Here is a 26339-nt window from a genome sequence, read left to right as displayed (position 1 = left end):
AATAATGCAGTGCACAAGCGCTCAGTGCACATAAAAAACGACTCGAACCTTGATTCTACTGGATGGAAAGCCCAAGTGCGTCCCCTAACACTTGGAAACTGTCCAGATGCGAGAGAGGAAGGTTAAGTTAGTGTACTTTATTTATTATGGTCGGGAAACTGACGCAAATATCAGTCCCAATTGCGTAATTAATCACAAAGATCGGTACCAATTACACAACTATATGCATAGCGCTGCTCATAGATGGCTTAAAATCGCAATACAGCTCAAAAACTAACGATAACATACAACTGGTCTTATCCTGCTGGGAAAAAAATTCGCAATACCACTCGAAACTGACCCAAATATCGATCCTAATTACGCAATTAATCACAGTGATTGGACCTAATTACATAACTATAGGCATAGTGCTACACAAGGACGGCAAAAAAAGCGCAATACGCTGAAAAAACAGACGATACCATCCAACAGGTGTTATCCTGCTGGGAAAAAAATTCGCAGTCCCACTCGAAACCAGCGACAGAAACACTCAAACTCTACCCTACACCTACAAACTAAGGGGAAAAAGGCTGAGGTTTAAGATACTATGTTTATTCTTTTTGGTGGGATATAAGCTCAGCTGACTAGATGCTGGTGTTGGACAGAGAGGAAGTTAAAAAGTATATTACCTGCAAGCATACATCATCTATCACTGTTTGACATCAGAGTTCACTACACACGTCTACTAAAAATCACCCTACAGCCCAGCTAACCGAAGCCAATACATGCTATCACAGCTGATGGAAAAAATGCGTCACAGTTCTAATAACACTTCGAAATTTTCGTGAAAAGACCAGCATTCATATTGAAAGGGTCACAATGCAGCCCATGTAATGGGGAAAATCGTCGTCCTAAAAGACTACAGAGGGGGTGGTAGTTAAACATGCGTTCTCCTCCATGTACAATCACAAACTGCCGAAAATCGAGGCCCTCTCTCCATATGCAGTGTGGATGGACTGCAGAAGGGAGCTACTCCACTGGTAGCCTTGTGGCTCGTGATGGCCACTGTCCGCCTTGAAGCGATGGTCCTTCACCAACACAAAAGCAGATATAGTTAACTAAACAATAGGAGATGAAAGGGTGGTTTTCTCAAATGCATCTTGGTCGTTTAAAGTATAATGACACAGTCGCTCCTAATGATTAGGGGGCGCAACTGCGGCGACGAGCTGTCACAGACAAGACAGTTCCCCAACGCCTCCAATAGGCCTCTCGTTCTGGGATGGAAAACAGTTTTGTTTAACTTCGCGTATGATGCTCCAGCTGGGACTGTGCCGAGTCGAGAACTTACCCGCCGTTCTGCGCTGGATTATTTAACATCAACTCGACTCCTATAATAAAGCAACTAATTAAAAAAAGAGGAAAAAACATTCCTGACGATAATAAATGTTGTCTTTCCACGAAAATAGACAAATTCCATTTTCATTTAGTTTTATGGGCAAACTTGGTATAGTTTTTTACGTTCGACTGAGGAAAACTTATCCCATCTGTGAAGACCTTTACATGAACACTCGAAAAAAATAGAGGAAACTGATGTTTCCACTAGCGAATACCGATGTCGGTGATATAATAGATTCCAAATCATCCTTATATGGTTCAAATGGCTCTGAGCACTATGCGACTTGAATTCTAAGGTCATCAGTCGCCTAGAACTTAGAACTACTTAAACCTAACTAACCTAAGAACAGCACACACATCCATGCCCGAGGCAGGATTCGAACCTGCGACCGTAGCGGTCGCTCGGCTCCAGATTGTAGCGCCTAGAACCGCACGGCCACTGCGGCCGGCCCATCCTTATAACTTACAAAGTCAACTAAGGTGTTTCTCATGCCTAAAGAACCAGCAAACGCGTCTTGCATCCCTCTTTCACCTGCTAGATGCGGTCACCATCTTCCAGTCCTCTCCTCTCCAGGCATGCCATCCTCTGTACTGTACACTTCAGACTCAGCACAAGGACCAGCATCACCCAGTTGCCGGCCGCGGTGGTCTCGCGGTTCTAGGCGCTCAGTCCGGAACAGCGCGACTGCTACGGTCGCAGGTTCGAATCCTGCCTCGGGCATGGATGTGTGTGCTGTCCTTAGGTTAGTTAGGTTTAAGTAGTTCTAAGTTCTAGGGGACTGATGACCACAGATTTTAAGCCCCATAGTGCTCAGAGCCATTTGTGCCATTTTTTTGAGCCATCACCCAGTTCAGCAACAACACCAGCATTGCCATCACCATACACTGATCCACCTGCGCCATCACCATCTACATCTACATCTACATCCATACTCCGCAAGCCACCTGACGGTGCGTGGCAGAGGGTATTTTGAGTACCTCTATCGTTTCTCCCTTCTATTCCAGTCTCGTATTGTTCATGGAAAGAAAGACTGTCGGTATGCCTCCGTGTGGACTCTAATCTCTCTGATTTTATCCTCATGGTCTCTTCGCGAGATATACGTAGGAGGGAGCAATATACTGCTTGACTCCTCGGTGAAGGTATGTTCTCGAAACTTCAACAAAAGCCCGTACCGAGCTACTGAGCGTCTCTCCTGCAAAGTCTTCGACTGGCGTTTATCTATCATCTTCGTAACGCTCTCGCGATTACCAAACGATCCCGTAACGAAGCGCGCTGCCCTCCATTGGATCTTCTCTATCTCTTCTATCAACCCTATCTGGTACGGATCCCACACTGGTGAGCAATATTCAAGCAGTGGGCGAACAAGTGTACCTGTAACTTACTTCCTTTGTTTTCGGATTGCATTTCCTTAGGATTCTTCCAATGAATCTCAGTCTGTCATCTGCTTTACCGACGATCAACTTTATATGATCATTCCATTTTAAATCACTCCTAATGCCTACTCCCAGATAATTTATCGAATTAACTGCTTCCAATTTCTGACCTGCTATATTGTAGCTAAGTGATAAAGGATCTTTCTTTCTGTGTATTCGCAGCACATTACACTTGTCTACATTGAGATTCAGTTGCCATTCTCTGCACCATGCGTCAATTCGTTGCAGATCCTCCTACATTTTAGTACAATTTTCCATTCTTACAGCCTCGATATACTATAGCATCATCCGCAAAAAGCCTCAGTGAACTTCCGATGTTGTCCACTAGGTCATTTATGTATATTGTGATTATCAACGGTCCTAGGACACTCCCCTGCGGCACACCCGAAATCACTCTTACTTCAGAAGACTTCTCTCCATTGAGAATGACATGCTGCGTTCTGTTATCTAGGAACTCTTCAATCCAATCATACAGTTGGTCTGATAGTCCATATGCTTTTACTTTGTTCATTAAACGACTGTGGGGAACTGTATCGAATGCCTTGCGGAAGTCAAGAAATACGGTATCTACCTGTGAACCCGTGTCTATGGCCCTCTGAGCCTCGTGGACGAATAGCGCGAGCTGGGTTTCACACGATCGTCGTTTTTGAAACCCATGCTCATTCCTACGGAGTAGATTTCTAGTCTCCAGAAAAGTCATTATACTCGAACATAATACGTGTTCCAAAATTCTACAACTGATCGACGTTAGGGATATAGGTCTATAGTTCTGCACAACTGTTCGACGTCCTTTGTTGAAAACGGGAATGACTTGTGCCCTTTTCCAATCCTTTGGAGCGCTACACTCTTCTGGAGACCTACGGTACACCGCTGCAAGAAGGGGGCAAGTTCCTTCGCGTACTCTGTGTAAAATCGAACTGGTATCCCATCAGGTCCAGCGGCCTTTCCTCTTTTGAGCGATTTTAATTGTTTCTCTATCCCTCTGTCGTCTATTTCGATATCTACCATTTTGTCATCTGTGCGACAATCTAGAGAGGGCACCACAGTACAATCTCCCTCTGTGAAACAGCTTTGGAAAAATACATTTAGTATTTCGGCCTTTAGTCTGTCATCCTCTGTTTCAGTACCATTTTGATCACAGAGTGTCTGGACATTTTGTTTTGATCCACCTACCACTTTGACATAAGACCAAAATTTCTTAGGATTTTCTGCCAAGTCAGTACATAGCCTCTCGCATAGCTCTCCTCACACTACATTTCGCTTCGCGTAATTTTTGTTTGTCTGCAAGGCTTTGGCTATGTTTATGTTTGCTGTGAAGTTCCCTTTGCTTCCATAGCAGTTTTCTAACTCGGTTGTTGTACCACGGTGGCTCTTTTCCATCGGCTCAACCAGATGTTTCCGCAACAAGTTCCTGGACTGTGGTACCGTCTTCATCCAAACCCCCTTCCAAACAATCCCATCATCTGTTATCCACAGTTTTCCCACCAACCCCTCCTTACCTACACCCATCAGGAAAAACGCCATACACCTTAGTACTGATGTTGCCCCCCTCATTCCAGAAAAACGCCTAAACAAACGGAAAGCCCAGACTTCATGTACTGCCAGGCCATCCCATCTACCACTGCATTTACAGAACTACATACCGTCCTCCTGTCCCATCCTGACTCCAACTTCCTCAAAGTCAAAACCTTCTCCTTGAAGTCAGAAAATATAACCCAGCCTTACCCACGACTCTGATCATCCCTAGAAGAGACTCCATCCTCATTAAAAGTAATGATACAGAATTATACATCAAACTCCTGCAGAAGATACCCCATGTCACTTTCAGTCCCTATGCACAGCTCGCGCCCTTTCCCAGAACCACCAAGCAACCATGACCTCCTCACTGCCTCCTCACACTCATCGCCATGATCAAAGCAATCGAACCTGAGACCATGATAGAGGAGGTGAAGTCTTCACCGAATATTCATACATATTCATCCACTCCACCATCCAGCCCTGATCTACAAATGAAGACACACCATTCAGTCATCCAAATCCCATTCTCAGTCCTACCCTGCCAAAGATGCCTAATGTATAATGACCACCTAAACACTGTCTGAAAAATCCCTCCAGTCTACCCCATTGTATATCCCACCACTTCCTCAAGCAGTATCCTAACTTTTTTTGCTCCCCTTCCTGCCCCCCCCCCCCCCCCTGTGAGTCCAGGGATTAGAATAGGCTTGAGGTATTCCTGCCTGTCGTAAGAGCCAACTAAAAGGAGTCTCAAATGTTTCAGCCTTTCTGATATGGTCGCCTATAGGGTTTAACATCCATTCTTCAAAATTTTTCCGAAGAGGTAGCTAACTGCGGAAGGACGCCTTACGTGGTGCATTGTGTCCCTTGTCTGTGGCGAGCCTTAGCATCCTTTATCGTCATTGATCTACAATTCCACTCATTGTCCAGCCGTTGGGCGAGGACACCTTCTCGGGTGCATTTCCTCTATCCATTGTACAGTGTCGTTCTCTGAGCTCACTATGATAATGGACTTTTTTGCACCTGATATCCATCACCATAGGCAGTCTGTTGTGGTGGGGTCGCTATGTACCCCTGACTGCACAGGGATTGCTCTGTTGATGGCTGCACTGTTAACTTCCCATGTGTGCCAAGGAGTGGATGCCTGCCTGTCTGGGGCATCAGGACTCCCAGCAATGGCCATCCTGCGAGGTGGGCTTTGCTGAGGCTGGGTGGCGTGGCATCAGGGCAGATGACCCACAATGAAGTGGACTATGTCATCTCTTGCTGGTGATCAAACACCAGAAGTCTCCAAACGTTTGAGCTCTCAATTCAATGCAAGGAAGTATAACTCCAACTCGTCCCCCCTCCCGTCCCCCTGGCCACACCATCAGAGGAATGCCAGGCTAAAGCAGAAGTGAACCTTACTCGTCCCAGTACCTAGTATGTACGAGAGCTGATAGGGAATCTTTCCTGTTGACGAAGCATCAGTTTTTTGTGGAGCATTTAGAGGACAAGTTTGGTGAGGTGGAGGGATTGTCCAAAATGCGACCTGTGTCAGTCTTGATAAAAAAAAAAAAAAAAAAAACGAAAACAGAATCCTCTGCCCAGTCATGGGCATTACTCGCCTGTGACAAGCCGGAGCATGTTTCTGTTTCCATCACGCCCCATAATGGCTTAAATATGGTGCAAGGCATTATATTCCACAGGGACCTTCTTTTGCTGACCGATGACGAGTTGCGCGCCAACTTATATCAATGAAGTGTCCATTTCGTCTGGCGCGTCCATAGGGGTCCAAAGGATAATCAGGTTGCCACTGGTTTCTTCATCTTGGCCTTTCAGGGTGACGCATTACCCGAGAAGATCAAGGTGGTGGTATACCAATGCTATGTAAAGCCATATATCCCTCCCCAATATGGTACTTTAAATGCTGGAAGTTTAGGCATATGTCTTCTCACTGTATTCCAGCGTCACACGTCGAGATTGTGGACATCCATCTAAACCATAACAAAAAATAATTCCCAATACTCCAAGTGCCCCGCCTCCCATTTGTGTCAACTGCAGAGAGCACCATTCCCCCTGCTCGCTTAACTGCAGGATTCTCCAAAAAGAAAGGAAAATCATGGAAGTTTAAAAGACTAAACCCCATGTTCATGACATCGTCTTATGCCTCAGCTACAACAACAGTTCATGCACATGACTTTGTCTTATGCTGCAGCTACAACAACAGTTACAGTCCCATCAGCTCCGCCATTTATAGTTGGCCCCCAGGGCTGAAAGACTACACCTGCCTTATTGATGGTGGTGGTTGGGGGCATTCCTATTCCTGTTGCTCTGACAATACCTACTTTGGGGGTATGCCCCCCCCCCCCCAATCCCCCAACCATTGGGCACATCAATCACCACTTCTCAGCCAACGAATCATCAGTGTTCAGCTCCTCTCGCTGGGAAGGGGTCTCTTGGGTCACTCCCTTCCAAGGTTCCTACCAGTGGGAAAGAGGATGCCCACCAGTGACTGAAGAACTCACAGGCAGCTGGTCATAGGGCTTCAAGATCCTCCTCAGCCCCTGAGACTGAATCAGTCAAGCCCTTGCAGCCAGAGAAACCCAAGGAGCAGCGAGAGACAAAAAAAAGACCCCCAAGAAAACAGAAACTGAGGTGGCCCCACACCACCGCTGCCTACAAGCTCCGCATCTGTGGATGAGGTGGAGATACTGGTGTCCCCTGAGGACCTAAATCTCGCTGAATCCACAGACACGATGGATATCGATCGCACAGGTACTCAATCGGTGGCAGCAGGTTACCCTGAGGCGCAAACTGCCTCCTTGGTCCCTTCATGCCTTCCCAGACTCCAGACAATGTCTTCCCTCAGTGGAATTGCGACGGTTTCTTCAACCACCTGTATGAGCTACGACAACTGTTAAGCTTTACACCTGCTTTCTGCATTGCCCTCCAAGAAACATGGTTCCCACCAATGCAGACCCCTGCCATTCACAAATAGAGGGGACCTTACAAAACCCATAGCGAGTATATTGAAGCCTCAGGTGGAGTACATGTCTTTGTCCTGAACTAGGTATGCAGTGAACCTGTGTCCCTTCAAACTCCTCTCAAAGCTCTCGCTATCGGGATAAGGGCAACACTAGAAGTAACTGTCTGCAATGTATATCTTCCTCCAGACGGTGAAGTACCCCTGAACATATTGGCTGCACTGATTAATCAACTACTAAACGTTTCCTACTTCTGGGAGATTTTAAACCCATAACCCTTTGCAGGGCAGCACCATGCTTACTGGCTGAGATAGACCTGGTGAGAATTTCCTGTCTCAACTCGACCTCTGACTCTAATACTGGGGCCCCCCACACATTTTAGTGTGGCTTGCGGTAATTACTCTGCCATTTATTTATGACTTTGCAGCCCAGAATTTCTCCCATCTGTCCACTGGAGAGCCCACAACGATTTGCGTGGTAATGACCACAATCCTATCTCCTTGTCGCTCCCCCAGCGTCATTCCCCTGGACGCCTACCCAGATGGGCTTTGAACAAAGCAGACTGGCAAGCTTTCACCTCTTTCCTTACCGCTGAATCTCCCCCCACCACACACACACACACGGTAACATCGATGTGGTGGTCGAGAGAGTGACCATAACGATCGTTTCTGCTGCGGAAAACGCGATATCTCGTTCTTCACGGTGCCCACAGCGAAAAACAGTGCCTTGGTGGGCGCCAGAAATCACTGAGGCCGTTAAAGAGCATAGGAGGGTTCTACAGCAACGTAAGTGGCACCCATCACTGAAGCACATAACAGCTTTTAAACAGCTCTGTGCCCGTGTTCGCCAGCTCATAAAAAGACGGAAACAGGAGTGTTGAGAGAGGTATGTCTCCACCAATGGGTCACATGCGCCACCTTTGTAAGTCTGGACGACGATCAGACGCGTCTGTGGGTACCAGCCCCAAACAGGTGACCGTGGCATATCCATCAATGAAACGTTATCTAACGACGGAAACGCAATTGCCGAGCACTTTGCTGAGCACTATACTCAGGCCTCTGCGTCGGAAAATTAACTCCCTGCCTTTCGTACCCCCAAACGTTGGATGGAACGGAAATTCCTCTCGTTCACGACACACCACAGTGTACCATATAACGCTCCATTTACTGTGTGGGAGCTCATCCATGCCCTTGCACATTGCTCCAACACAGCTCCTGGGCCAGATCGCATCCATACTCAGATGATTAAACATCTCTCGTCAGAATACCAGTGATATCTGTTCGTCATCTGCAACCGCATCTGAAGCGATGGGGTATTCCCGTCGCAATGGCATTCTAGTGCTCAAACCCAATAAAACCCACTTGATGTGGATAGGTACCAGCCCATCAGCCTAACCAACGTTCTGGTGAGTCGGCGGTTGTGTTGGCACCTAGAGTTCAAAAATGGCTCTGAGCACTATGGGACTTAACATCTGTGGTCATCAGTCCCCTAGAACTTAGAACTAATTAAACCTAACTAACCTAAGGACATCACACACATCCATGCCCGAGGCAGGATTCGAACCTGCGACCGTAGCAGTCGCGCGGTTCCAGACTGAGCGCCTAGAACCACTAGACCACCGGGGCCGGCGGCACCTAGAGTCATGAGGTCTATTGACTCCATGCCAGGGTGGTTTCCGCCAGGATCTCTCTACAGCTGATAACTTAGTGTCCCTCGAGTCTGCCATTCGAACAGCCTTTTCCAAACACCCAACACTTGGTAGCCATCTTTTTTGACACAACTTGGCGAAACCATATTCTCGCCACATTACATGAACGGGGTCTCCAGGGCTCACTCCAGATTTTCATTTAAAATTTCCTGTCGCTCCTTAATTTCCATGTCCAGGTTGGTGCCTCTCCTAGTTCCCCCCATATCCAGGAGAATGGGGTCCAGGAGGGCTCAGTATTGAGTGTCTTTTTATTTTTAGTGGCCATTAACGGTCTGGCAGCAGCTGTGGGGCCGTCTGTCCCACCTTCTCTGTATGAAGACGACTTTAGCGTTCCCTATTGCTCCTCCAGTACTGGTGCTGTTGAGCGGTACCTACATGGAGTCATCCAAAAGATGCCGTCAAGCGCTCTAACCCATGGCATCCAGTTTTCAGCTGTGAAGCGTGCATCATGCACTTCTGTCAGTGTCATATCGTTCATCTGGAACCAGAACTTTACCTTGATGACGATCCACTCACTGTAGTGGAGACATATCGATTCTTAGGACTAGTTTTTGACGCCTGATGGCTTCCTCACCTTTGTCATCTTAAGTGGAAGTGCTGACGGCATCTGAATGCCCTCTGATGCCTGAGCAACACCAATTGGGGTGCAGATCGCTCTACACTGCTGTGCCTCTACAAAGCACTTGTTCAGTCCTTCCTTGATTATGGGAGTGTGGTTTATGGTTTGGCAGCGCCCTCAGCGTTGCAGTTGATAGAACCAGTGCACCACTGTGGGGTTCAACTATGAATGGGAGCTTTTAGGATAAGTCCAGTGATCAGCCTAGCAATGGAGGCTGGGGTCCCTCCATAGCAGATCAGGTACCAACAATTGCTCATCAGTTGTAGCGCACTCATTTGTAACGCTTCTGAGCATCCAAATTACCCTCTCCTTTTCCCAGCCACAGCAGTTCATCTCCTGCATCAGCAGCCTAGGTCAGGGAGTATGATCACTGTTCGAATCTGATCCCTTATGTCTGAACTAGAGCCCTTTCCTTTACTACGTCTCCTATGGGTCCATTCACATACACCTCCATGGTGTATACCTAGGCCCCAGCTTCAGCTGGACTTTTCACATGGCTCTAAGAACTCAGTTCCTTCTGAGGCTCTCTGCTGTCATGTTCTCTCAGTTCTTGATGATATGTCCTGGGGCTCTGAAGTAGTCTACACTGATGGCTCGATGGCTGATGGTCCCATCGGCTTTTCTTGTGCTTGCATGAGATATACAGAATAGCCCTCCTTACTGGATGGCTGCAGTGTTTTATTGAGCATATCTGTTCCTGCTCCGGTGAGTTCTTCCTTCTATGTAGTGACTCTTTGAGCGAGATACAAGCTTCAAGTGGTACCCTCGCCATTATTTGGTAGCGACCATCCAGGAGTCTGAGTATGCCCTGGAACGTACTGGTCATTCAGTGGTGTTTGTCTGGACACCAGGACATGTCGGAATCCCAGGAAATGAGCTTGCTGACAGGCTAGACGAACAGGCTACTCAGAAAATGCTTCTGGAGAGATTGGCATCCCTAAAACTGACTTGCGCTTGGTATTATGCGGCAAGGTTTTTGGGATATGGAATGGCATAACCTAGGTAATCCCAATAAACTGTGTGCCATAAAGGAGACTACGAATGAGTGAAAGTCGTCCATGTGGGGTTGTCGCAGTGACTCTGTGGTCAGTCCTCTGCCAGCTCCGTATAGGCCACACTTGGTTGACCCACGCCTATCTCCTCCGCTGTGATGACCCACCCTACTGTCAGTGTGGCGGCCAGTTGATGGTGGCCCACATTCTGTTGCACTGTCCTGCTTTAGCTGCCCTGTGACGGAATTATCAGTTACCGGACTCGTTACCATTAGCTTTAGCTCACAATGCCACATCAGCTGATTAAGTTTTACATTTTATACTTGAGGGAGAAGTTTTATCATTCCATCTAAGTTTTATTTCATGCTTTTGTCCATATGTGTTCTCTACCCTAGTGCTTTTAGGCTGGAAGTTTTAATGTGTTGCAGACTGGCTGGCTTATCCTTTTTTAATCTTGTGATCAGCCAGCCACAGTCGTCTGTTCTACTATTTTAATCTATTCTACCTGTTTCTTGCGTCTCTTTATAGTTTTCTTGTCTTATTTTGTCCATTGTAATGTTTGTTGCCCTTCTGTAGTTCTTGTGGTTTTTCTTTTCTCCAGATTTTGTGCGAGATGTCCTGCTTGTTTTATTCCTTCCCTCATGGACTTGTTTTATAGGAACAAGGGATCACTCACCAAGCAGTTTCGTCCATTCCCCCTCCCCCCTTAAACCAACCAACCAATCAATCCCCTCCCTCATGCAGCACCTGCAACCTGCCCAACCTGATCTGTCCTTCCAAGTGCAAGGATCAACCTCCACCTTCCACAACTGAGCTGACAGTTCCCATCAAACCTATTGACAACCCCTTCCTCCCCAACAACTCCCTCTGCCCATCTGAAACAGCTGAATTCATCATCTACTTTATGACCATAGTTCTTCAAAATATTCACCCTTTCCAGAGGGCATACACTCTACAGCAAATTTCCCTTGCTGACTGCTCTGTCTTTCATTTGAGCTCACAAGCCATCTACCATCTATTCCCACAACTACACCCACTTTCTTTTCATTCATCTCGACACCCTAGTTTAAACCCACTGAGACACCCACCCCTACTACCCCTTCTCTCCATAAATCATGGTTTGACAGCAATATAATATCCTATTTCCCGATATCCACTCCTTTTCAGCATGCAAATACCTATTCGTGCACACTCTCTCCCAACACCTTACTGAGGCCTTCATCCTGAATGAAATCTCCTCCAATCTCACCTCACTATTCGCACTTCACCATGCATCCTCCACTGAACAAATAATCTTCTCCCCATGGCCCAAGGTGGAGTTGCCATTGCCCACCACAAGAACCTCCTTGTTTGGCCACAACCACTCTACAACTTCTCTGCAGAACACTTTATTGTTACCCCCTTCCTGAAGGCCATAGCTGTTACCTATGCTACTATCCATATCTGATGACATTATCCCATTCCATACAACTTCCTCATCAACATAGACAATACCTATGTTATTGCTGCTTCATAATCAGTCCCACACTGAACTCCATTGCAGTTTATCGACTCCCCCCTTGGTGATATAGTCCCTCTTCCATTACATATGCTCCCTGAAAGCAGTTCCTGATGTTATCGTCACCTGTCCTCATCTCCTTGAGAGCGTTACTGCAGCAGTTCCCGAGAAGTGACCATCTCCCTGTCCCACTCAGCATCCCCTACACCAAACACCCTACTCTTGCACCCATTTCTCCTGCCTCTTCCAAACAAATCCATGAATACTCCCATATCAACGGAGATGCCTACAGGGAATTCATTGCTACCGAATTTGGAAGCCCCCTTATCCTTCCAAAACCACCATAGCATCCACCATACTGCCACCTTCCTACAACAGGCCTTCTTAAACGCTGTGTAACTCAACACATTGTTATGAAACTCATCTAGCCACACCACCCCACACTTCCTCCATGTGCTCTCCTTCTCCTCCTCGAATCCCGTCGCCCTTACCAATCCTTCTTGTAGACCCAAGACTGAGACACACTACACACCACTGACAACTACGACACCTCTGAAATCCGCTGAAAGCAAAGAAACGCCGCGTTTGACGCCAAACATTCACAAACCTCAACGCCACACTGCTCATAAACTCTTCGAGGTACTGGAAGGCATTCTACCGCCTTACTGCCAACGACCTTTCTCCCTCCTGCCTCCTACTGCACGATAATCACCCTCTCCCCGACTATCTAAGCGAAGCCAACCACTTTGCATTGTACCTCTCTGACACCTTCACCATCCTAGATGACTCCCACTTCTATTACTCCTTATTCTGACAGTTCACAAAAGTACCAATATGTCCCTCCCACCCTTTGCTCTTTGCTTCAAGTATCTCAACGACATACTGCAGACAGAACTCCATACTCAAATAACAACACAAGTTATTCAGCAGATACTCCATCACAAATGCTCCATGGCTCCCAGTAACGACTGCATCACCTACAAACACCTGAAGGAATGCCCCTCTCCTTCCTAGAAATCCTAGCTGCCATTTATTATAAAATCCTTCACACATGTTTGTGTTCTGAGCCATGGAAAATCACTATAATCCTCCTCTTCCTCCAAACTAATAACCCTGGCACTGACACATCCTCCTATTGCCCCATCAGCCTCATCTCTATGTCTAGCAAGATCCTTGAGTCCATTCTATTCTGACATATCCATAAACACCTACAAGAAACCTACCCATTCATGTCCATCAACGTGGCTTCTGACCCAATTTTTCTCTAATGACCAACTCCCTTCCACCAAATCAGCAACATTAAATTCGCCATTTTTGTCTCCCTAGATTTTGAGATAACTTATGACCATGTATGGCATTCTGAACTCTTCTTTAAGCTCCAGATCTATGCACTTCCCGTAGATTATGTCCACCTCATCGCCTCCTTTCTCTCAAAATGCCTTATGTCACAGTCAACAATACCAACATCTGTATCTTCCATCCCACTGGAGGTGTACCCCAAGGTTCTGTCCTCTCACCTCTGCTATATGTCCTCTACACTGCTGATATGCCCAAGCCCCCTCCTCCTGTTTATCTCCTACAGTATGCTGACGACACCTTCTTCCTTGCCCTCTACCTCACGCTTCAGAAATCCCAACGATCCCTCCAGGTCCATTTCAATCATTTCATCTCCTGGTGCAAACAGTTACTCCTCAAAATCAACCCTACCAAAATGCAGGCAATAATTATACGCTAAACAACCCACAGCTTCTGTCCCCATGACTTCTCCTTACCATTTATGACACTCCTACAGAGTTAACTCACAGGCTAAAATACCTCAGACTAACAACTGATCGCTATCACAGAATACTCATCTACTAACCATTCAACAGAAAGCCTACAATCGACAGAAATTAGTAAAACTACAAGCCGGCCGAACATGAGGATTGCACCCTTCCACAATCCTCACTTATGAATCCCTGATCCAACCCATCCTCTGCTATGCGAATGTGGCATGGACCTCCACTCCTACCTCCTTTTATCATGTGCTGCAGACCCTCAAACGACATACACTCCACCTAGCCTTTAGAATCCGCTTACACTCCCCTACCCACATTCTCTACCAACTTACGAAATTTCTCTCCCTCCTATCCCATCTTTAATGTTTCTGAGTACCCTACGTTAGCCGCACACTCGACACTATCCAACGTTTAGTTTCCCACCTACTGACTGTTCTTGATACTTTGCTGCGCCTCTACCACCACATTCTGTCAATGCTACACCACCACACTCTCCACATTGTCTCCCAGCGAAACTTTAATCACGTTTCCTTACCTAACCATGAAATCCGTCCTGACAAATACGCATCCTATCAGATCTAAAAGATTCTCCCCCAGTTAGAGCACCATTCCTCTCAACTCTTCTGCACTCACATCCTAAACCTTAGTCCAGAATGGCATCCCTCTTCACTCTCCTGAATTCCTCTTCTATCGATCCACCTGCACAGACACCCTCTTAAGCACTGCCTCAACTGCAACATCTCCATGATACTACTCTTCCTGGTAGTCTGGTCCCTCTCTTTATTTCACACTAGCTTATTACTGCTTTTAATTTCTGCTCCTGCAACTCTGTCTTTTATCTTTTGTGAAACATTCTGTTGCCTTTTCATCTGTGTTAATCTTTTAATTAATCAACTAATCTGCCTTTTATATTTTAATTGTGTAACTGAATCTATGTCTTTTTATCATGTCAACCATTCATTTTGTCAACTGTCATGTCCAGTTTTATACTATGTTTTAAACTTTTAGCTGTCATATGGCTGAAGAGTGGCAACTTATATCTGCTGACAGGCGACCCCCTCTTGTATAGGGCAAGGGGAATGAAATCACAATAAAAAGAAAGGATGCATCTGTGGGGCTGTTGATTATCATAGTTGCTGTTCATACCATAAACATATTTTTGTGCCGAATTTTACAAGTATATTATCTGAATCTATTTTTTCTGGCTTCAAAACCATTTGCACAAGTTTTCCAAGACGACAAGTGTGGATTACCCAATTTTTGAACTTCCCTGCAGAATGTCTGTGTGGGGAATAGGTCGTTTTTACCTAAGTGAATTTTGACTTTCCCTGCCATTTTTAAATATTGGTTAAAACATAAGTTTGATGCTGTCATTTTCAAATTTCTCCTCCATATCAAATCAGGGCAATGGGTTGTGACTGCAGCGCTATCACAAACAGTAATACTATGCCTGGAGTTCAGAACTACTGTTCTGCAATTCACATTAGAAAGATGAATCTGCAATATATGTGTGGTATCTCTGTACGTGGAGCACTCACCAGTGGATGGTTGAATGACTCCAGGTTGAGTTGGACTCGCAGGCTTTGGCTCAATTCAACCTGGTCTGAACTGACCTGGCACAGCATGGAGCAGCATGGTGCAGCACAGCATAGCTCAGCACTGAACATGCTCTGCTTTCTTATGCTGACAGTGGAGCACTCCCTGCTAAAAGCATGCTGGATTCATGTGTCTGCTCCAGCCTGGGAGGAGGTTGTGGCATGCTGAATGGAATGAAATCTAAGGCAAGACATTTCTAAATCTAATCTTAGAGGGGCAGAGGATTTGTTTAAACATTTAGACTGCACTGTTTTTTTAAACTTAAGACAAGTGAACTATAGGTTCATAGGACAACTAAGAATTATTTTAATTCACACTATTTTAAACTTATGACCAGGGTTTGTAGTTCTAAACGTTTCCAGCATATCACAAGTTGACAGATCCAAACTTAACGTGGTATTAGAGGGGAATTGCTTAAACTTTGGACAGTTGAGTCATCAGCATTTTTAAACTTAGGAAAAGGGGACTCTCATTTTGAACTGAAACTAGAAGTGTTTCAGAATGGTTACTACCTGTTAGGAGAAGAACATATTTCCAAATCCACATGCTTAGATGGGCATCCTTTGTCTAAGAGATAAGCTTGGACATGCTGTGAATAACCTGCTTCAGGGGTGGGTGGGAGGAGGTAGGAAGATCCTTTGTCTTTGGTGAGACATTTCACTTTGTACCAGAACCACAGGCTCAGACTGGCAAACAGAAATCCTTTGTCTCAGGTGAGTGACATCTACATCTACATGAGTACTCTGGAACCTACACTTAGGTGCCTGGCAGACGGTTCTTTGAGCTGTCTTCTCTGCCATTACACTCTTTAACTCTTAAATCTCACTGTATGAGTTCTGGTTTCTCTTATTTTATTACGATTATCATTTCTCCCCATATAGGTTGGCAACAATAAATTTGTTTCACAATCAGAGGAGAAAGTTGATGATTGAAATTTCGTGAACAGATCTCACTGCAACGAAAAACGCGTTTGTTTTAATGATTGGCATTCCAACTCACTTATCATATCTGTGACACTGTCTCCCCAATTTCATGATAGTAAAAACAAACTGCTCTTCTTGAAACGTTTTCGATGTTCTCTGTCAATCCTGTCTGATAAGGATCCCATACAGCCCAGCAATTCTCTAGCAGAGGATGAACAAGAGTATTGCAAGTAGTCTCTTAGTACACCTGTTGTGTATGCTAAGGTTTCTGCCAGTGAAACATAGTCTTTGGTGAGCCTTCCCCACATCACATAGATAATGTGATCATACCTATTTAAGATGTTCATAACTGTAATTCCTAGATATTTACTCAAACAGGCAGCCTTCAAATTTGTGTGCCTTGTTATGTAATCTAAATGTAATGGATTTATTTTTGTATTATTGTGGATGAACTCACAGTTTTTCTTACTGATAAACAATTGCCACTTCTAACACCATTTAGACATCGCGTCTTAAGTCATTGAGCAATTGGCTTTCGACTTCTGATGACTTTACTAGATGGTAAATGAGAGCATCATCTGCAAACAATGAAAGAGGGCTACTCAGATTATCTTCTATATCGTTTACGTGAATTAGGCACAGCAGAGGGCATACAACACTTAATTAGGAATGGCTGATATTACTTCATTTTACTTGATGACTTCCATCAATTACTACATGCTGTGACCTTACTGAGCAGAAATCACTGATTCAGTCGCACAATAGATGTGGAACTCCATAGACACGAAATCTTATTAGAAATATTGTATGAGGAACAATGCAAAAGTCTTCTGGAAATCTAGAAATATGAAATGAGTTTGAGATCTCCTCGTGATAGCACTTATTACTTCATGCAAATAAGGAGCTAGTTATAAAGGGGAAAACTAAGGAAATCTGGAGACAACTTAGAGTACAACAGTATTACAGGTCAGTCATCTTGGATCTTAATTTTTGAATTTCACGCCAATATGAAATGCACCATCTTGGCTTTTTGAATTTTCCAAAAATTTTTGTTTAGGACAACAGCACTACTTACACAGTAACATCATAGGAAGAGGGAAACTGCTTTAGCACAATTGAGTTGTTTTTTAATTTCTCACCAAATTTCGAATTTATCGCCATTTTATACACATGTCAAAGGGGATGAGAGAAGTGGTAGGAGGCAGAAATCTGGTAATAGTGCAAGATGTCATAGGGCGACAGGCAGATGGAAATCTGGCAACAATGCACTTAGTTCCAGAATTCTTCTTGTCTGTCCACTAAACCAGTGCAAAATTGGGGGTGTCTTACCCCAAGTTTATATTTCAATTAGGTATTACCAGTAAATCCCTGATTTTTTAAAGAATCGAACTCCTCTGTAAAAAATAGCTTCAAACTTCTAATTACTTTACAAATGTGTTAATGTGTTAAATGTTAGACACTGGCATCTAAGTGTGAAAAGTTTAGATATGGTTATAAATTATGTGCAGAGAGTGTCGGAAGACAATAAGTGCTCTCATTATGAAACACTAGAATTGTGTATTTGGGATAACTTGCACTCAGTTTTTTTAAACAGCTAGTTTTTCACATATTTCAATGTTTATGATGTGATGTGATATCTCCTGAATCATGTCTTGTAGAATGATATACCTTTGTACGTACATTCACAGATATGTGGAGATATGTTCTGCAAAATGTGTTGCAAATACATTTACTAGTACAGAAGTAACAAATTAAAACATTCTGCCTGAGCTGGCGGATTTCTTGCATGAACAATGAAAACGCAAGCAAGAAACGGTTTCTTAGAGGTTTGAAATTACGTGTAAAGTTTGTTGCAAGTCTCTTAGTGCTCTCAGTCTCAAATAATGTCTTGCAGTAAAATAAAATATGTGGGCACAAGACTTTTTAATGATTGTGATTTGGATTTAATTTTGAATTGAACCGAAATTATTATTGAGATATTATTTATACTTTTAAATTTATGCTTTTAATAACTGGCTGATTAATAAAGATTAAGATGAGCAAACTTTTTGTTCTTGTTAAAGTTACTTTAATATGAGCCAGTTTAGAAACACATTGCATTAAATTGAGAACTGAAATAATATTTTTGTATTTTCCTTGACTAATATTTTTAACAAGCATGAGTTCTTTGTTATAATTTGCAACTGCCCATACACACGAGAGAATTGTTCTTACCCCCGTTAACAAATAATTGAAGCCCAAGTCATGGCTCTGGATCACTGCGAGTAATCGAAAATAAAAATCTTAACAACTAAGTTTTCTTCCGCTGTGTTAGGTGGGTGTGGAAAAAATATTCGTTATGTTTTGAGCAGGTGATCTCTTCGCTTCCGTTAAATTCGTGAATTAAAAATGCCACGTAGTGGCGTCTGTTGATGCAGCAGCGGCCGCAGCTGTTGAGCTGAAAATTACTCAGATTACTGATTTTAAACGGAAATGGATATGACACAGGGCTCACCTTCTACAACTAATTGTGAGCAATAACTTTAAATTATTATATTTGCTGAGATTCTGTTAGAAAACGAATATTTGCATACTTGGAAATACACATGGTTTATTAGGTGCCGGTTCAACACAAAGCACATATAACAACAACATACAGAGAAACCACACACAGGTGCGTATTACCAACCACTCAAATAAAATACCAACTTTAGTTATCAAAGAACATCAAAGTTGTTAAATACATTAACACTCTCCCTTATCTAATAACTTGGCAAAGTCCAATCTTATTACCTAATAATGATATCTAGTGGAAAACAGTGGCTTTGTTATTATATGAGCAAGTTGTTCTTCAGTGTCTACTTTTGCAACTGTGATTTCACCAGCACTAACTAGTTCATGAACAAGGAATTGCCTTATACGAATATGCTTCATTCTTCTGTGAAACTTGGGATTCAGAGCAAGCCGGATAGCAGCTTCATTGTCAACCTGCAGAACTGGTGTTGCCTCCAATTGGTCCAATTCTGTCAGAAGCTTCTTGATCCAGACAATTTCCCGAGCAGTTTCGCTGGCAGCCACAACCTCAGCTTCAGTTGTGGATATGGCAACATAAGATTCCCTTCGACTAATCCAGGAGATAGGTGCTCCAGAATACAGACAAAGAATACCTGACGTTGAGCGCCCAGAGCTTATATCACCACCATGGTCAGCATCACTATAACGCTATAAAACCTGCTTCTTAGAATTGTTTTTATATAAAAGTCCATAATTTATTGTGCCTCTCAGGTGTTGTAAGATTCTTTTAACTTTCACTACATCATGATCTGTTGGTTTTGTTGATACAACACTGACAGGATATGCAAAGGCAGGATATGTCCCACACATCAGAAACATCAGTGCTCCAACAACTTGCCTGTACGGAAATTCAATAATGGGTGTAGTTACAGCCTTGCAGTTCTTCGTGTTGAAAAGCTCTAGTATTTTCTCTGTGTAACAAGTCTAACTTACACGTACAGTTCCATGTTCTTGTTGGTAAATTTCCAGACCTAAGAAAAATGATGACAGGCACTGAAGTAATTTTAAACTCTTCTCTTAAATCACTGACAATATCTTCATTTTCCTGTTCACTGTGAGCTGCAATCAGACCATTATCAACATAAAGCACAAGGAATATTTTATTACAGCCTTTCTGTCTCATGAAAAGACAAGGACCAGCTTCACTCCTCTGGAAGCCCAATTTAGTGAGGTCATAGTCAACTCCTCTCTGCTGTGAATAACCCTTAATCACCAATCTTGCCTTGAATTTATTAACTGAGCCATTAGCATTTGTTTTAACTTTATACACCCATCTATTAGGAATGGTCCTCTTTCTGTATGGTAGGTCAACCAGATCCCACGTTTTATTTTCTTGAAGAGCTTTTATTTCAGAATCCGTGGCTTCCATCCAGAAATCATATTGAGCAGACTTCATTTTATCGCTGTATGTTTCTTGTTCCTGGAAAGATATTGAGAGGTGCATTACATAATCATTAAATTTTTGTAGAGGTCTGAGGGTTAACCAATCACGCAGATGTGGTGCAGCTTCTCCACTTGTGTCTTCCTGATCTTCCTCCTGATGGTTTTCATCTACATGCAAGGAACTGCCATCCTCTTCACTCTCACTATCAATACCATACTGGTCTTCAGTCTGAAGTGCTGGATCTTGATGACTCAAAACATTCACTGGAAGAGTTGAACTTTTCTCACTCTTCAGTGGCCTCTCCTCAAATGTGACATCTCGTGATCTAATGAGTTTGCACACCTCTCCACAATAACTTCTGTAGCCCTCATTGTGATCATACTCAGTAAGGACACTTTTCAGTGCTTTTCCGTCCATCTTCCTTCTCCGTTGTTTTGGAATATGAGTGTAGCAGGTGGAGCCCATCACCCAGAGATGTTTCAGTCTTGGCTTCTTTCCATACCACAGTTCATATGGAGATGTTCCTGGAATACTGGAAGACTCTGTTCGGTTCAGAATGTAGGTTGCAGTGTTCACCATCTGTGCCCAAAATTTCTGTGGAATGTTTCCGTGTGCATGCATTATGGCTCTGGCAGTTTCCGCAACTGTGCGGTTCTCTCTTTCACTGCACCCATTTTGTTCTGGAGTGTATGGCACGGTGAGGCGTTGAATTATACCCTGTATGTGAAGAATCTCTTTTGCTTGTTTGTTGTCAAATTCTTTTCCATTATCACTCAGAATTTCCTCGATCGTATGTCCAGCAGCTTTTGGTTCAGCTATTAACTGCCTTAACTTTTCTGCAACTCCAGACGTTTCTTGTAAAAAATATGTTACCCTAAACTTTGTAGAATCATCTTTGAAAAAAACGAAATACCTGTGCCCTGACACAGAAGGTACTTGAAATGGACTACATACATCAAAGTGAATAAGCTCACCTGGTTCTGCCGTCCTCTTTCTGGTGTCAAATGGTAAACGATGAGCCTTGCCATAAATACAGCCTTCACATAGTTCACTGTACATTTCCACCTCAATATTTAACTCGCTACGAAGTACAGACCTCACATGGCGCTTGTTCTGGTGTCCAAATCTTTCATGATAAAGCTGCAACGTATTGTCTCTGCTAGTGGTACTAACTTCACTGAGGGAACTAGGTTTCACATTTCTTAAAGCACGTTTAAAAAGACCTCCAAAGCGATCACGGACACCTACCAATCGAGTGACATTATCAGTCTTAAGATGACAAATTTCTGCAGTTGATGTGAATTTACTTTCTGGATGTTTATCCTGTCCTGCAAGAACAGAGAATAGATTCTTGTGGATCTGAGGTACATACCATACATCTGTCAAGGTAATTCTGTTCCATTGTCCTCCAACTGCTGCTTCAATGTCTATTGAACCTTTTCCATTGGCTTCAATTATTTTACCATTAGCTGAGGTAACTGAGTGTTTTGTTAGAAAAGGCTGAAGTGACTTGAGACAATTCCTATCATTTGTAATATGACTTGTTCCACCACTGTCTATATACCAGTCCTCATTTCTACATGCAGAGTTCATCACAGAAAATGTCACAGCAAGAACTAGCATATTTGTGTCTGTGGTAGCTGGTTTTGGAGGTTTGCCATCAGCTGCCCACTTTCTGCACACTTTAATTGTAAGGTTGGGTTTCTTGCAGTAGTTACATATTAATTTCTTTTTCTTCTTTCTCTCCATTGGATTTACTTGCTGGAATGACAGCTTTGATGAGTCTGTAGTGAGGGCTTCTTGTTTTCTAAAAGTATCCTCCTTTGTACTCAAAGATTTTTCATATGCACACAACTGATTTGTTAAATTATAAATTGTTCTGTCATCTCTGGACATCCAACTAGATTTAGACGACAAATAGTCTCCTGGTAGGCTGTAAACTTTGTCTTCAGAGACACCATCTAATATTTTGAGTAATTCTGTCCACACTTTACACTCTGTATTTACACACATTATTTTACGCAAAGTTTCTTCCGACATATTTGTAGTCAAAACACCTAGAGTGTTGCTGTCTGCTCTGTTAAAAGCTTCTAATGCACTGTTGTAGATCGCCCTTTGTTCAAGAGTAGCACTTTCTGAAAGAATACTAGGTTTCACTAGCCTGTCTTCCACAATATCAAGTGCCCCAGGAATTCCTCACAGAGAAATACTTATTTTGTATTTCCAGGTGTTGATGTTGATAATTCTCGTTGAATCCATCGTTGGTTGCGTGGAGTTAAAAGCTTCACAAATGTCTTCATGGAGGTAATTTTAAAAACGTTTTGCACAGAGTTACGTTATTATTTTCGTACAAGTGTCCTTTTAACACGCACCTGGGCCCATATCCTGCTGAGATTTTGTTAGAAAACGAATATCTGCATACTTGGAAATATACATGGTTTATTAGGTACCGGTTCAACACAAAGAACGTATAACAACCACATACAGGTGTGTACTACCAACCACACAACTTAAAAGACTGACTTTTTTATTAAGGAACACCAAAGATGTAAAATACATTAACAATACTATTGAATTAATATCACAAATGAGCTTACATTCATCAGCAATTAACAAACATGTCCAACCTCTGCCACATCAGGCAAGAGAAGAAGAAGTAGTAGAAGAACAACTGAACGCTGATCTTCTTCACATTACACTCACATAGATTACATAGATTATATTGTGCATAATTAGTAATCTTTACACTCAAATATTGTAATTAACATTTTACATAATAATACACATGCGAAAAATGTATGCCACCTGTGCAGCCAGTATCACACTCAATATAATATTCCACATCGACATAAAAGCTGTCGTCCATATTCAATTTTTCAAATATTTTCACTGGGATGGCACAACTGGATGAATGTAGTCTAGGTATTTGCACACAGCTCGTTACGCTGCCTCAAGATATATCCACAGTCTTGTCTCACTGCTGTTATAGGATGACTGGAGCGGGAGACGTGGTCAGGGTTGTAGGGCATGGCTGGGTAGAAGAAGGTGGCTGTTTTTACCAATATTCCTCTTTATTGTTGGTTCTCCCAGTACTTTTCCAGTAGCTTAGCCCCACCGCTCGTGTTGTGGTGGAGACGTGCTGATGCACGCAGCCCAGAGAACGCGACGCCGCGCTTGGTCAGTGGCTGCGCAGGCTGTAGGAGGTTAGCGGCACGAGGCCCGGCCCAGTGCGCCTCCTGCAGACGTGGCGGCTAGTGACGACGCCGGGAGTCGCCGGTGCAGCAGCGGGCAACGCCCTCCGTCGGCCAGTCCTCGGGGACAGCGTCACTGATGACGACGACGTGACAGCGATCGAACGCCCAATCGGTCGAGCCGAATGCCGACGCCCACCTCTGATGCCCTTAAATAGTGCAGGCTGCTGCTGAATCCGCCGGTTACGCGGCGGCGTTTTTATTAGAAGGTTCTCGATGAGTTGGCTAACGCAACCGCACCACACGCGGCCCGCGCCTGCGTAATTCTGCTAATGCTGCGTTCTAACTGTTGATGGCTTTCGCCCACGTACACACATACCGACGCTCGTTGCAAAACTGTGCACCTGCATAACGCGCCAGCCAGCCTTCATCCGGCGTCTGCCGTGAGGCTGGCGCATCGCGCACAGAAACACACTAAATCACAATTTCGCACCATATTTCCTAAACATAACCCCTTGTCCTCTACAATTCCTCCCTCGTACGAAAAGAATTCGTCCCCAAATTCAACCAAAAAGTCAAAACAACTACAGTTCACTTCACAAACACGACAAAATGCGATTGATTCACTATTTACACTGTGTTCATTCACTTCTATCCTCAGTCTAATATTTGTTCATAAACATTACTCAATGTTCTGCTGCTGTGCCTCACAACTGTTCAGTGATTTTGTCTGGACCCTTAGGTTAAAGGTTGGAAGGGGCGGGATTTGGGCTACCTTCCTCTTGAGCCGATAGCACACTAATCCTACGACAAAGATAAAAATACAGGTGGCAGTGGTTGATGATTCAATAACTAGTAAGCGTTGCTTATGCTCGTTACAGTACTCATGCACTCGTTGAAAAAGATGTTCCATAGTTATACGTCCATCCTCAGCTGCTAGCATCCGGTCCAAAGAGGCGAGCAAAGTCGGGTCTAATGTGCTATTCAAAAGAGTGAGATTTTCTTTCGTGACGAATTGCACCGGTTGGTCAGGTACATAGATCAATGTGCATGTTATGTTCATGATTGTAGCTCCAGTAATCACGGCTGGTAAGCGGAAAGTTGGCCCTGAAATGTCACAGTGTGTGCCGTTAATTAACAGTCCCTGCCCCTGCAATTGTATTCTTTGCGTACTCCCTTGCTTATCCTACTTACCCTGTTTACTGAAAATAGCCAACGTGGACCCACTTGCTGAAAGAACTGCACCGTGCCTGCTATAATTTACTTAGGGCACTCGGCGACTGTTTCTTGAGAGAGGAATAGAGAATACTCACAAGATTTGGGAACAGTGTGTAACAATTCTGCAGGGCGGATGGTAACTGGACCTGTTCGACAACGCAGCAAACTTGTGCAGTGAGGAACGCATGAGCTTGTCTGTTATGTGCCACTAACAGTATTTCCCATACAGTTAATTGTACGAATTTCTGCAAAATTTCCCACTTCAATGGATACACATGCAAGGCATAACATTAAAATTTACAATCCTTACATGTTAATGGTATAATGATTTGAATTCTCAGCAGGGTACCCGTCTGCGTACTGGAAACAGTGGCCATTTTGTGGTACAGAGATAAGTGTTCATCTGTTAATGTCGTCAGTAGCTCCAGGGATGCGGGCAGTTCCGATTGAACTTTCCGTAATCCTTCCTGAAGTTGTTCCGAAGGTAACAGTACCGGGGTTAGGTGCCTGCGCATTGCATGCAACAAAGCCTACTGTAGTTCCATGGCTTCTATGCGTGCTTCCGTAATACTATCAGCAAGAAAACGGAGCAGCTTAGCGATTATCAGCTGTGAATCGATGTTATCCAACTGGTACTTGATAATACCCAAGTCGTGATTGGTTGTGTCGGCTGTGGCCTTAATGTGGGACATCAAAGTCGCGGCCAAAGGTCGCAATTGGCGCGTATTATTAACTACATGTTTCTCCAAACTCTCCAATTGGGTTGTGTGAAGATCTAGCATTCCCTGGTTGCTATTCACATTATTCTGTACCTGCTTAGCGTTTCGTTAATACTTTTAATATCTTCCGCGTCAGCGGTCCCAAAAACAGTTTTTAGGATACGGCCACCTGCGTCTAACCATCCTCTTTTCCTACGGACGGCCGCAACTGAGCTTGTAAGCGTGCAAAAGCTGATCGTAGTAGCTGATATTCCCCGTGTGTGTCATTAAACCTTGACTGATTAGCCACCATGGAAAGAAATTCATTAAATGTATCCTCTAATTTACAGATTTCGTCTTCAACCGCCCAAATATTATAGTGCACCCTTAAGGTCCATTGATGTCCAGACATAATTACGTAAGCTTGTCGCGAGAACCAAACACCACTTGATATAGGACGTATCTTCAAGGCTTCAGCTAAGTTGTAACAGCAAAACAGAATAACTATGCTGAGAAATAGTGCACACCTTCCGTCTTCCCTCTTCAGCGCAACCCATGGCGCTGGAACTGCTGGTCTTACCAGAACGTCACGTATCCTGACAAACAATTAGCTCTTCCTTTTTACACGTGGCCTAAGAGCATAATAGCATGTCTGATCGCTTCCACAGTTAATTTAGTTTTCTTGTTCATCTACTCCTTTCTTATTTTTTTTCTTAGATTCATCTTTCTCTCCACTAGAAGTTACTGCAGACAAAGAAGGAAGTTCCTCAAAATTCATCTTGAAAGGCCTAATTCGGCTCACATGCACAATAGTAGGGCAAGTTGGAAGCTGTAATTTTACATTCACCGGCGATGTCATCTCGATCACCGGGAAAGGACCTTTATAACAGGA

This window comes from Schistocerca piceifrons, chromosome 8 (assembly GCF_021461385.2).
Source record: "Schistocerca piceifrons isolate TAMUIC-IGC-003096 chromosome 8, iqSchPice1.1, whole genome shotgun sequence".
Classification (NCBI taxonomy): domain Eukaryota; kingdom Metazoa; phylum Arthropoda; class Insecta; order Orthoptera; family Acrididae; genus Schistocerca; species Schistocerca piceifrons.
This window is presented reverse-complemented; position numbering follows the sequence as displayed.